The sequence below is a fragment of the Ceratotherium simum genome, chromosome 23, assembly GCF_057802395.1.
Source record: "Ceratotherium simum simum isolate JZ-2026a chromosome 23, ASM5780239v1, whole genome shotgun sequence".
NCBI lineage: Eukaryota > Metazoa > Chordata > Mammalia > Perissodactyla > Rhinocerotidae > Ceratotherium > Ceratotherium simum.
Window position 1 is genome coordinate 36,324,525 of NC_141922.1, and position 12,256 is coordinate 36,336,780.

Consider the following 12,256-nt stretch of genomic DNA (forward strand, 5'->3'; position numbering starts at 1 on the left):
AAACATCGTGGGAGCTAACCAAAACATCTTTAGATGTGGCCACAGGCCTCTAGTTCACAACTTCTGCTACACTGAACGGAGCGTCTAGACAGAGAAGTGGAAGGATCAGATTTGCATCTTAAAAGTTCATTCTTGGCACCGTGGTGTAGCAGTTGAATGCGCATGCTCCGCTGCTGGTGGCCCGGGGTTCGGATCCCAGGCAGGCACCAACGCACCGCTTGTCAGGCCATGCTGTGGCGGCGTTCCACATAAAGCGGAGGAAGATGGGCACGGATCTTAGCTCAGGGCCAGTCTTCCTCAGCAAAAAGAGGAGGATTGGCATGGATGTGAGCTCAGGGCTGATCTTCCTTACAAAAAAAAAAAAAAGTTCATTCTTGGCAGTGAGTAGAGAGACTAAGAGACTAGACAGGAAGACTGGTTAATTCAACAACAAATGTTTTGAGACTTCCGTGTGTGACAAGAGCTGGAGTCACAATATGGAGTTGTGGCCCCTAAGCTTGGTGTGGGAGACAAATCTAATCAACAATCACACAAATGTGTAATTACACACTGTGAATTTGCTCCAGGGAAGAAAAGGAGAGGGCCTAAATTGTCGGATATATGGAAGAGAACAGATTAAAGGGATATTTGGAAAGTTTGGTAACGATTTAGACGAGGAGAAAGAAGAGAGGGAGTTTCAAGGTCTTACTTGGGTGAGTGGGTAGATGCTGTTTTAGAAAGAAGCATAAACACAATCACAGGGAACTTTGCCACTATTGAGAGTTACATAAACAGAGTAAGCATGGTTTAAACAGACGGTGCAAAAGAATGAGAGCTAAGACCTTAGTTTTAATTTTTGTCGTCTTACTGAGGCTTTCAAACAGTCATGTTCACCTCTTTCTGGAGATAAGATGATGCTTATCTCACAAGACACTTGGATTAGTCAGGGTTCTCTAGAGAAAAAAACCAATACAAGTATAGAGAGAAAGAGATTTATTATAAGGAATTGGCTCACATAATTATGGAGGCTAACAAGTTCCCAGATCTGTAGTCAACAAGCTGGGGACTCAGGAGAGCCTATGGCATATTTCTAGTCCCAAAGCCAACAGGCTTAAGACCCAGGAAGAGCCGATGTTTCAGTTCAAGTCCAAATAGGGGGTTGGGGTGGGGGGGGAGTGCGGAACTGGTGTCCCATTGCGAAGGCAGTCAGGTGGAGAAGTTCTCTCTTAGCTGAGGGAGAGTCAGCCTTTTCGATCTATTCAGGCCTCTAACACGTTAGATGAGGCCCACCCACATTAGGGAGGGCAATCTGCTTTACTCAGTCTATGGATTCAAATGTTAATCTCATCCAGAAACACCCTCACAGAAGCACCCAGAACAATGTTTGACCAGATATCTGGGCACCCTGTGACCCCATCAAGTTGACACATAAAATTAGCCATCACAGCACTTTTGAGTATAAAATGAGATAATTGATTTGAAACTCCCTTAGACAGTTTAAGGGCCATACAAATATAATGTAGTAAGTAGAGAAAAAAATTCATTGTCTATAATATATATGTTAGATAGTCTCTGTTTGACCCTCTAGATCCATTGCCCCTCCTGCCCTGTGCCCAGCAGGCTGGTCTCCACCCACTGCAGAACCTGGACTCTCTGACCCTCTGGTTTCTGATTGGGAGGTGCAGCAGGAGATTGAGAATAAGAGAAGAGAAGGGCCGGTGGGGGGGCACTTATTCCCCTGCTCCCTCCTTGCCCTGTGTGCACCTTTGCTCCTGTTGGCATCACCTCTTCCTTGACTGCAGCTCCCTCCCCTGCCCCATCAGGCCTAGGGGTGCTAACAGCTTCCCTCTGCCTGAGTCTCTGGGAACTTCTCCAGGCCTTGTTGGGCTCTTACCTCTGCCAAAGAGCAGGTATCTAATAGCTGTATGGATATTAATGTCAATGTTAAATTCGTATATAAGCTCTCTGAGGAAATTCTTATCAGTTCTATCTCTAATCTCAAATCAATCTCTTGCCATCTTTTTTCTTTTAACTTAATAACGACAACTTTAATATGAACATGTGTTTGGCCCTCAAGAAACTGTCATAATGTAAAGGGAAGAGTGAGCTGCCATTGAAAGGTGTGCGTGATGCTTAGGGATGAATGGCATGCTGTTTCTGGATCCAGCTGATATTCAAATATACCAAAGCAACTGATAACAGTAGTCATTTGAATAATTGGAACTTCTTCAAACACTGGGTCACTTCTTCTTTGGGGTAGGGCCTGAGCACACTGCAAGTGGTGATATTCTCCGCTGCTCCAGCCACAGCATGTGATCAATATTCTATTGCAGGGTCTCAGCCAGATCCTTAGGGCCATCTCCTCTGGGGTCTCGAGGACCACCTTTCACATGTGCTCTGGCTCCCAGCGGGGTAAGCAGCTGTGTGTGGGTGGCTGCGGTGGCTGTGTCACAAGCCTGCACTACCAGCGTGTCCACTGGCCAGGAGAAGGGAGCCTGCGACAGATCCTTTCGTAACATCAAGTACTGCACCAGGAACTGCAGCTCTGCGCCAGAGGCTGCTGTCTTCCTGCTCTATTTCTATCTCCATTGGTGGTCCCCTAGTCCGTGCCACCATCTTTTCTCTCCCATCTGGGTGACTGCAATGGTCTCCTAACTGGACTTGATGCTTCTGTGCAGGGTGTTTATCTACGGTCTCTGAGATACCCTTCTAAGCGCTTCTCTGTAATATGGGGTTGGGATGATGCACACTAAATCTCCCCACCTCCCAGCTAGCTAGCTTCCTGTTAGGTTCTGCAATGTGAGGCATTAGAAAGAGAAAGGAAAGTGGGAGTAGGGAGAAGGGACTTCTTTCCTGTTTTTCACTTCCTGTTTTTTAGTGTTGCTCTCCTAGCAGTGTATAATGGCTCATATAATGGATGGCTCACTTCTGTTTATTATAGAGTTCTACTTGATAAAAGAAGTAAAACAATTTTGTAATGGAAGTGATGGCAAATGGGATTCCATGAATGCTTTTTAAAATAATTAACTTTTTGGGATCCATCCATGACATTTCTTTTGGAGGTTTTACTAAGGAGTTAGGCTCTAAGGTTGGCCCTAAGAAGGCTGTTTTGATCTTCTGGAGAAACCATGAGTTTTCTTCTAATGGCCACTAGCTAGTAGTCCTCTACTTTGTGAATTAAGCTTTAGGTAAGGAAAATTAAAGAAGGTAAAATTTAGGTAAGGAAAACCACACAGCACACCACACTCATATTGAGTACGAAAGAAGCCATATAGCATAATTGCTACAAGCATGGATTGGGGTGTCAGACCTGAGTTCTACTCCCGTGTTTGATTCTTATTAGCTGTGTGACCTTGGGTAAGTCACTGAATCTTTCTTTGCTTCAATTTCCACATTTGTGAAATGGGAATAATAACAGCACCTATATTGTAGGGTTGCTATGAGGATAAAATGAGTCAATATATAGAAACCATTTAGAAAAGTGTCTGGCATATAGTCAGCTTTGATAAAGCATAATATAAGTATAAGCTATTATTATAGTTAGGATCATGTTTGTCTGTAGATAAGAGAAACTTCAAAAAGATAGAAGTTTATCTTTCATGTAAGTCAGAGATAGGCAGCCCAGGGCAGGTACAGTAGTTCCACAGTCATCAGGGACTAGAGTTCCTTCTTTGTCCACCACTATCTAATATTAGGTTTTTATCCTCAAAGTCCAAGATGGCTACTGAAGCTCTTGCCACCATGTCTGCATTTCAGGCATCAGGAAGAAGGAATGGAGAATGACCTCTTGGCAGAGTCAACACCCTTTAAAGAACCTTTCCAGAAGGCCTACATAGTACTTTCATTTGCATCTTATTGGCAGAACATAGACACATGACCACACCTAGCTGCAAGGGGCATTGGGAAATGTAGTTTTTTTTCTTTTCTTTTTTTTTTTGTGAGGAAGACTAGCCCTGAGCTAACATCTGATGCCAATCCTCCTCTTTTTTGCTGAGGAAGATTGGCCCTGGGCTAACATCCATGCCCATCTTCCTCTACTTTATATGGGATACCTCCACAGCATGGCTTGACAAGCAGTGTGTCAGTGTGAGCCAGGGATCCAAACCTGCAAACGCTGGGCTGCGGAAGCGGAGAGTGCGCACTTAACCACTGCACCACTGGGCCGGTCCCAGGAAATGTAGTTTTTTCACTGGGTGCATTATCACCTCAAATAAAATTGGCATTGTGTTAGTAAAGAAGAAAGGGAAAATGGATATTGTACCTTGTGCAAGGTATGTAACGTCTCCAAATTTTAGTTTTTTTCATTTGGAAAATGGGAACAATGGTACATATCTCATACAGTTGTCTGGAAGCTTACATGAAATAGCCTAAAAACTGCTAGCTCAGTGCCCAACACATACTAAATAAAAATATTAGCTGCTATCATAAGAAGGAAAAATGGATCTCTGAATACTTTTAAAAATAAGCTAGACAAAACCAAATGAAACAAAAAGAAGAAAAAATATCCCTACAAAAAAGTACTGATTAACTTCAGAAAGAAACCTACTCTGTCTGTAGGTTTCTTTGCTTTGGCCCTCTTTATCTCCACTGATTCTCAGCTGACAAAGTTCCATTTTAAATATCACATCAGAGGCTGGCCCCGTGGCTTAGCAGTTAAGTGTGTGCGCTCTGCTGCTGGCGGCCCGGGTTCGGATCCCCAGCGCGCACCTGATGCACCGCTTATTAGGCCATGCTGTGGCGGCGTCCCACATAAAGTGGAGGAAGACAGGCACAGATGTTAGCCCAGGGCCAGTCTTCCTCAGCAAAAAGAGGAGGATTGGCATGGATGTTAGCTCAGGGCTGATCTTCCTCACACAAAAAAATAAATATCACATCACCCTGCTTTGCTACTAACAAAGGCCCACTGTGTGTCTGGGTGGGGCCGTCTCATACTCACTGTTCTGAATCTTTCTGGTCTCACCCACCATCCAACTTCCGTCCAACTGTGTCCGGTATTCTAGACCAGTGGCTCATGAACCTGGCTGACCCTAAGATTCCTCACTTGGAGAGTTCTGTAAAGACACAGACTCCCAGTCCCCACCCCAGGAATCAACCTGAAAAACTTCTGTATCTGCCTCAGCTGTGTCAAACTGACTGAGGTTTTTTTTGGACTAAAGAACACAGCAACTTGAATGTTTACATAACACAGATGAATGTATTTTGAAAGACAAACATGGATTGAGTGTTAACTAGGAGCCAGGCACTATTCTAAACACTTTACGTGGGCTAACACATTTAGGTACTATCATTCCCTTTTGTACAGATCAGGAAACTGAGGCCCAGAGAGGATAACCAACTTGTTCAAGATGACACAGCTAATAAATAGGGGAACTAGGAGCTGGGATTCAAGCCCAGGCAGTCTGGCTTCTGAGAAGCCGTACTCTTAACCTCTATCCTCTACCACCCTTCAATCTATATTGAACATTAGGGCACCTCAATACAAATTATTAAAAGATGTGAAGACTTCCTCCTACCATCTATTACATAAATTGCTAGATATTCTTATTCATCATCATTTATTTTCCCAAGAGCATTGTGGCACAGATAAGTCTATTATAAAAGTATTTCAAGGCAGCCATCAAAAGTGGTGTTGAAACTATATTTTTATGTGTGTATATGTTCCCTATGATGTTCTTTGTGTAAAGAAATATATGCACACACACATATATACACATATACACTGTATATGCCTACAGAAAGTCTGAGAGAAAACACAGCAAAGTGTGACAGTTAGCTCTGTGTGGTAACATCATCCTTTTTTAATATACCTGAAATAAACATTTGAATTTTGTCTAATAAAAAATTCTTAAATTTAAAAAAAAATGGTATTTTATATATTTGGAAGGAAAAACACTGTCAAACAACAACTATATCCTGTCTGTTTTCTCCAAAAGTCTTACAGGTCCTTCATTTAAAATTCCTCCTATAAGACGCTATAAAAGGAAATCTGATGGAAGTATTGGATTGCAGGTGTGTTTGCATGGTGGCCGAGCTACTGGTTTTAGAGTCTAATAGATGTGGGTTTAACTCCTGGCTGTGAAGCTTCCTGGCTGAGACACAGGCATCAGACGGGGCACTGAAGGGCCCAGCCTCACTCACGCGTCTGTGTGAAGGTCAGGGGCAGGTGTATTTCACAGAGCTCAACACATGCATACGGATACAAGGTAGTGACTGTTGTTAGCAAACGGCCGTCATCAGAACCTAACTCAGAACTGTTAAATGCCAATCACAAAACCAGCACCTTTTTGGCTCATAACAAAGATTGTAAATAATTTACTAATTAGAGTAGAGCATCCACTCCTGTGAAGAGACTTGAGGAATAGAAAAAGTCAGGCTGCCCTCAGGGATCCAGCTGAGGTTGGTTGAGGGTATTGTTTCTAGTTCAACCTGTGTATGTTACTTGGGACAGGCCATCACCCTAGGCCCTGGCCTACCAGCTCCTGAATTTTCTGTTTTCCAAAATACAAATTTTTTTACGTGCAGTCATTATCATACCCTTGTCTCTGCTGTCTCTGCGGTCCGGCTGCTTCCATCCTACCCACGGCCAGCCCCATTGCCTGTGCTCTTAAGCCCTCACTTGACTTCCATCTGGCTTCTCTCCCACCGCACTGCTGAACCTGCCGTCTCCGAGGTTACAGATGACATTCTAATTGCCAAATCCAGGGTTCAGCCTTATCTTCCTGGACTGTGCTCTATTAATCACCACTCTCTCCACGTCTCCAGGCACCTTTCTTCCAGTCTATAAACGTGCTCCAATCTCTGGTAGCCTTAAAAATAATTTAAAAATTATTAACCTTGGCCTCACGTCACTCGCTAGCAACTGCCACATTACTGGACTCCCAGCTTCTTAGTGGTCTGGAGTTAGGATTCTGGAAAATTTAGCTCCCAGTTCTGCCACTTCTAACTGTATGACCTTTTGCTTAACCTGTCTGTGCCTCAGTTTCCTCCTCTGTAAAATAAGGCTATGGATAATATCTACCTCTTAGGTTGTTATGAAAATTAAACGCATTAACACAGAACCTTGTCATACAGAAGGTGGTCAATAAACCATTATTATCTGAGTCCTACATCCCCAACTCCCTTTCATTCTTCAATATACCAGAACTTGGCTCAGGCCCTACCACTCCTGAATATTGTTTCGTAAAGGTCACCAATGACCTACTACTTGTCAGTCGTTAGTCCTCTGTTGCATTTGACGTTATTGGTTACTTCCTCCTTCCTGAAACTCTCCATTCCGTCATCTGCTGCCAATTTCTGCTGCCACTTCCTGCTGCACACATCATCATGCCCTAGTTAAACTGAATGAATACACACACACACACAACTAGGGTTTGTTTCCTACCTTCAAGTCTTTGCTGTTGCTGAAACTGCAGCACTGCCATCACCACAGAAGGGCCCCTTCACTCTAGTCCTCGCCTCCGATGCCCAACCCCGACTTGTCCCCCAACCCCCCCAGATCCTCTTCTCCCCACTACCTTCCCCAGGTTAACTTCCACTTGTCCTTTAAGACTCTGTTCAGACCTCACTTCCCCAGGAATCCCTCCTTAACACCCTTCTCCCACCAAAGCTGGGTTAGGTGCCCCCTTACATAACACTCACATACTTCTCATTCTGTATTATAATTCTATCTCCCCAAAATGACTATGAGCTATCTGGTACAACTATCAGAACCATTTCTTACTCTTCTCTGAATGTCTAGCACTGGATATGGTGCCAGATCTATAGTAGGAACTCAATAAATGTTTATGGAATTAAATAATCAATTAATTAATATCAACACCCATCTATATCCCTTGAGTCTTAGGTAGCAGGATACAGAGCCACTAGACTTGCAGGGAGTTAGGGGGTTAGAAAGAAATCAGAAGTGAGGGAAAAAAAATGCCTAAGGTTTGACAGTGCATGGTAAGGAAGTTAGAGACAGGAGTAAGAGGGGCTGTCATACAAAGAAACTCTCAAAATGGAGAGGCCGTGCCTTTTAGAGGGCTGCCTTCACCTTCCTCTAAGCTCTTAGGTTCTCTCACAAAATTGCTAGCTAAAAGGAATGCAAAAGAAATGTAAAGAAAAGTATATTTACTTTCCTTTTTGCTTCTTTTCAAAAGAACACAGTTAAAATTATATTGCTTGAAAACTTCCAGATACATGCTATTTGTTTTTAGCCACAAAATCTTTTTTTTCAAAAACTGCAGAGAAATCCAGAACATTCTCTGCAGGCTGATACAGATTCCCACAGGCACAGTTTATTATCTACTTGTGGGCATCTCCTTTGTAAGCTAGCTATTACACTGTCAAGCACAGAACCCAAAGAATGTCTGGATTTTTAGTACCTTTGTTATCATTGCTTTTGTCTCCGACATTAGTAGTTATTAAGGGAGATTCAGCATTCCTAGAACCAGTCATCACTTAACAAGTAAGAGGCATTGAGCATTAGTACTAACAATTAAGTTTTAAAAAATCAGAATCTTCATCTTTTTTTTAATAGATAATGCATTCACATGGTTCAAAATTCAAGAGATACAAAAGAGTGTACAATAAGGTTTTTTCTTCTATTCTGTCCTTTCAGAGATCTTCTGGTTATATAAAATAATACATACACATTCCATTTTTGTCCCTCTGCCTGCTTTTTGCTATATCCTACTATACATCCAATCTTGCGCCTTGTTTTTTTCATATAACAATCTATTTTGGGTAGTGTTCCACATGAGTACATAAATGATCTTTCTCATTTTATTTGTTACAATATACAGATATATCATGACTTATTTAACCAGTTTCCTACTCCTGGACATATAGGTCACATCCAATATTTTGATACTCAGACAGTGCTGTAATGAATAACCTTTACGTACATCGTTTTGCACATATGCCAGAATATCTGTAGCATAAATTCCTAGAAGTGGATTAACTGAGCCAAAGGGTATGTTCACTTGTAATTTTTGTTAGCTATCGCCAATGCTCTCTCCGGGGTGGTTGTTGTACCAATTTACCCTCCCACTAGCTTCCTTATATCTCCACCAACAGTGTCATCTGACTGTCTAGGCTTTGCCAACTTGGAAGGTGACGAATGACATCTCAATGTACTCTAGCTTGCATTTGTCTTATTATGAGTATGGCTCTACCCTTTTTTTTTTTTTTTGAGTCAGTGCTATTCATACTTTCCTCTCTCTCAGTATAAAACAACAACACAACAATAACAGTAATAGCTAACACTTGTGGGGCGGCTTACCGTCTGCCAGTACATTACAGACATCTCATTAAGCCTCTCAACAGTTCTGTGTTGTAGGTACTGTTATCATCCCCAGTTTACAAATGGGGAAACTGAGGCTTAGAGAGTGTAAGTAGCTTGCCCAAGGTCTCACAGCCACAAGTGGCAGAGCCATGGTTTGAACCCAGGCTTCTCTGACCACAAAGCCCATGTTCTTAAAAACTTGGCAACTTCACCTACTACTTAACAACCACAACCAAAATAGAGGCCCTTAGGCCTCGACTCTCAGATTCCCTCCCTGAAGTTCCAAGAAAGTAGCCGGCTAATGTCCTCTCACACACTTGCCTCTTTAGAGGTTAGTATCTTCTCAGGGTCTTGCTTCCTTTTGAGATGCACTCTGAGGGGACCACCCAGGTCCGACAGAGATGAGACACTGACTGGAGGCTCCCAGAAATGCAGCCACATGAAAGGAGTAATCTGAGCATCTGGGTGGACACTAGTTCATAGTAATAAGTACTATGCAGAGGGTTAAAACTGTGTAATTTGGTAAGGAGAGGCTACTTTGGATGGGTTAGTTGGTGAAGGCCTCTCTAAAGGAGGTGCCAGTTATATTGAGAAATAAATGATGTGAGAGAACCAGCTATTGAAGTTCAGGGAAAGAGCTTTTCAGGCAGAAGAACAGCCAGTGCACAGGTCCCGAGTCGGGAACAACAGGCTGAGTACATCTGCAGAAGGGAGAGGCCAATTCACCTGGAGCCCAGAGGAAGGAGGAAGGGTGGTTCTGGCAGAGGCTGGAGTGGCAGGTGTAGCCAGGTCTCACCACGGGGCTCTGTGGACCAGAAAAGGGAACCTGGATTGTACTATGTCCAATGGGAAGCTATGGAAGGTTTTAAACTGGTGAGGGAGAGGGGGAGGGGAGGGTGTGTATGTGTGTGACATAATCTGATTTAATTGTTTTTAAAAACAATTACTTTGGCTCCTAGGAGGAGAGCAGATTATAGTGAGGCAAGAGAGTAAATATGGAGACCACTGGAGGCTATGGAGGTAGCTTGGACAGAGATCATAAAGGCTTGGATCAGAGTAGTGCTTCTCAAAATTTAGAGGGCTTCAGAATCTTCTGGAGGGTCCCAGCCCCAGAGTTTCTAATTCTAGAGAGGACTCCAAGATTTTTGCATGTCTAATAAGCTCTCAGGTGATGTTGATGCTTCTGGTCTGCAAATCACACTTTGAGTAGCATTGGACTAGACTAGAGATGGAAAGGGACAGATTTCAATATATTTTGGAAGTAGAGTCAACAGGATTTACCGATGGGTTGCATTTAGGGGACAAGCGAAAGAGAAGAATCAAGGATGATTTGGGGGTTTTGGTTAAGCAACCAAGGAAACAACTACTGGCATATATTGAAAGTAGAAAATGGAAGGAGGGGCAGATGGAGGGGGAGAAAATCAAGAGTTCTGTTTTGGGCATGTTAAGTTTGATAGGCCTGTGAGACATCCAAGTGGAAATGTCAGTCATGAGGTGGGGAGTTCTGGTGTTGGAGTGAGAGGTCAGGACTGGAAAGACCTCAGCACAGAGATGAAATTTAAAGTGATGGGACTGGACGAGATCGCTGGGAGACTGTATCTGGGGAAGAGAAACAACATGGGACAGAGCACCGGGCATCCAACGTCTAGATGTCAGGAAGAACAGGGGGCAGGAGGACAACTAGGAGACCTAATATCATTAATGCCCAGAGAAGAAAGCCTTTCAGGAAAGATGGAATGGTCAGCAATGCAGCTGGAAGCCAAGTGCAACAGGAGAGACCCAGAGAGCGGAGGACTCTCTGGGAAAGAAGAAGAGCCAGGAAAAGTGACTGAAGAACTCAGTGAGAATCCGGAACTCTTGTAACCTCGGCTGGATTCTCCACGCGTCGTGATTAACCATCAGCTCCAAACAGAAAGGGCCCCTGCTTTTCTTCGAGGTCAGTGAAGAAGGTGGAAACCTCAGCTGTCACAGCGCAGTCTCCAGCCCGCCTCAAGTCCTGGAGAGGGGCAGCATTTGAGGAGGGAAAGAAGCAGACTGGGTTCTGGGAATTGGGACTGGAAAGGAGAATACAGACAGGAAGCTGACTTGGGATTCAGTAATCACCCTGCACGGCTTCTCCGACAGAAGGCCTGTACCATTCTGGAAACTTCTTCACTTTCACCTCAAAGAAACAAGCATCCTATCCAAGAGCAATTCTTCACCCAGTCTTTGTGAGCCCCAGGCCGCCTGCCGAAGCTGAGCCCTGGCTCCACCGGCAGTCTCCTCCCTCGTCTGTATTTTTGATGGCTTCCTCTAGCCTGGCTCCTTCCCCTCAGACTACAATACTGCCACTCCAACCGAAAAGAAAGCTCTGTTCCTCCACCCTTCCTCCCCTGCAGCTACTGCTTTTGGTGCTTTTACCCCAAACTTCCTACACTGATGTTCATGTTCGTGCTTCCTCACTTTCTTTCTCGTCTGCATCCACTGGAATTTGGCTTCTGTCCCTGCCACTGTCTCAAAAGCCATGGCCAACTCCCAGTTGTCAAACACAGGGCCTGCTCCTCCAGGTTCTCCTCTCAGGCCATCTCTCTGCTGCATTTCACACGATGGCCACCCGCTCCTTCTGGAACTCTTGCTTCCTTCTCTCACAGCTCTCACCATCCCATAAGAATGCTTTCCTCTCCCTCAGTGTGGCCTCAGGGGTCCCTGACCCTCTGAGTTCCATAACTGGCCGTCTTGTCTCCTGGATGATCTTGTCCATACCCTTCCACAATCACCTAGCTGTGAAGTGATGACTGATGACAACTTGCACTGGCATTTGCAGCTGCCTATGTGACATTTCCATGTTCTGCAGGCATGTCGAAGACGTCCAAAGCAAAACCTAGACCCACAGTTTGCACTTAATAAATGTATATTAAGTACATGTTTGTTGAATGAACTGTTTTCTCCTTGCCCACTCTTGCCTCCTACATATTAAAGCAAAAGCAATAAGCAATAAACAAAACACAAATACCTCCCCGCTTCTGTCTGAGA

General features: G+C 43.9%; 1 pseudogene; it reads right to left on the bottom strand.

The window, feature by feature from the left end:
* Positions 1-2,184: 2,184 nt before the first annotated feature.
* On the bottom strand, positions 2,185-11,749 carry LOC147914004 (putative peptidyl-tRNA hydrolase PTRHD1 pseudogene; annotated as a pseudogene).
* Positions 11,750-12,256: the final 507 nt, after the last annotated feature.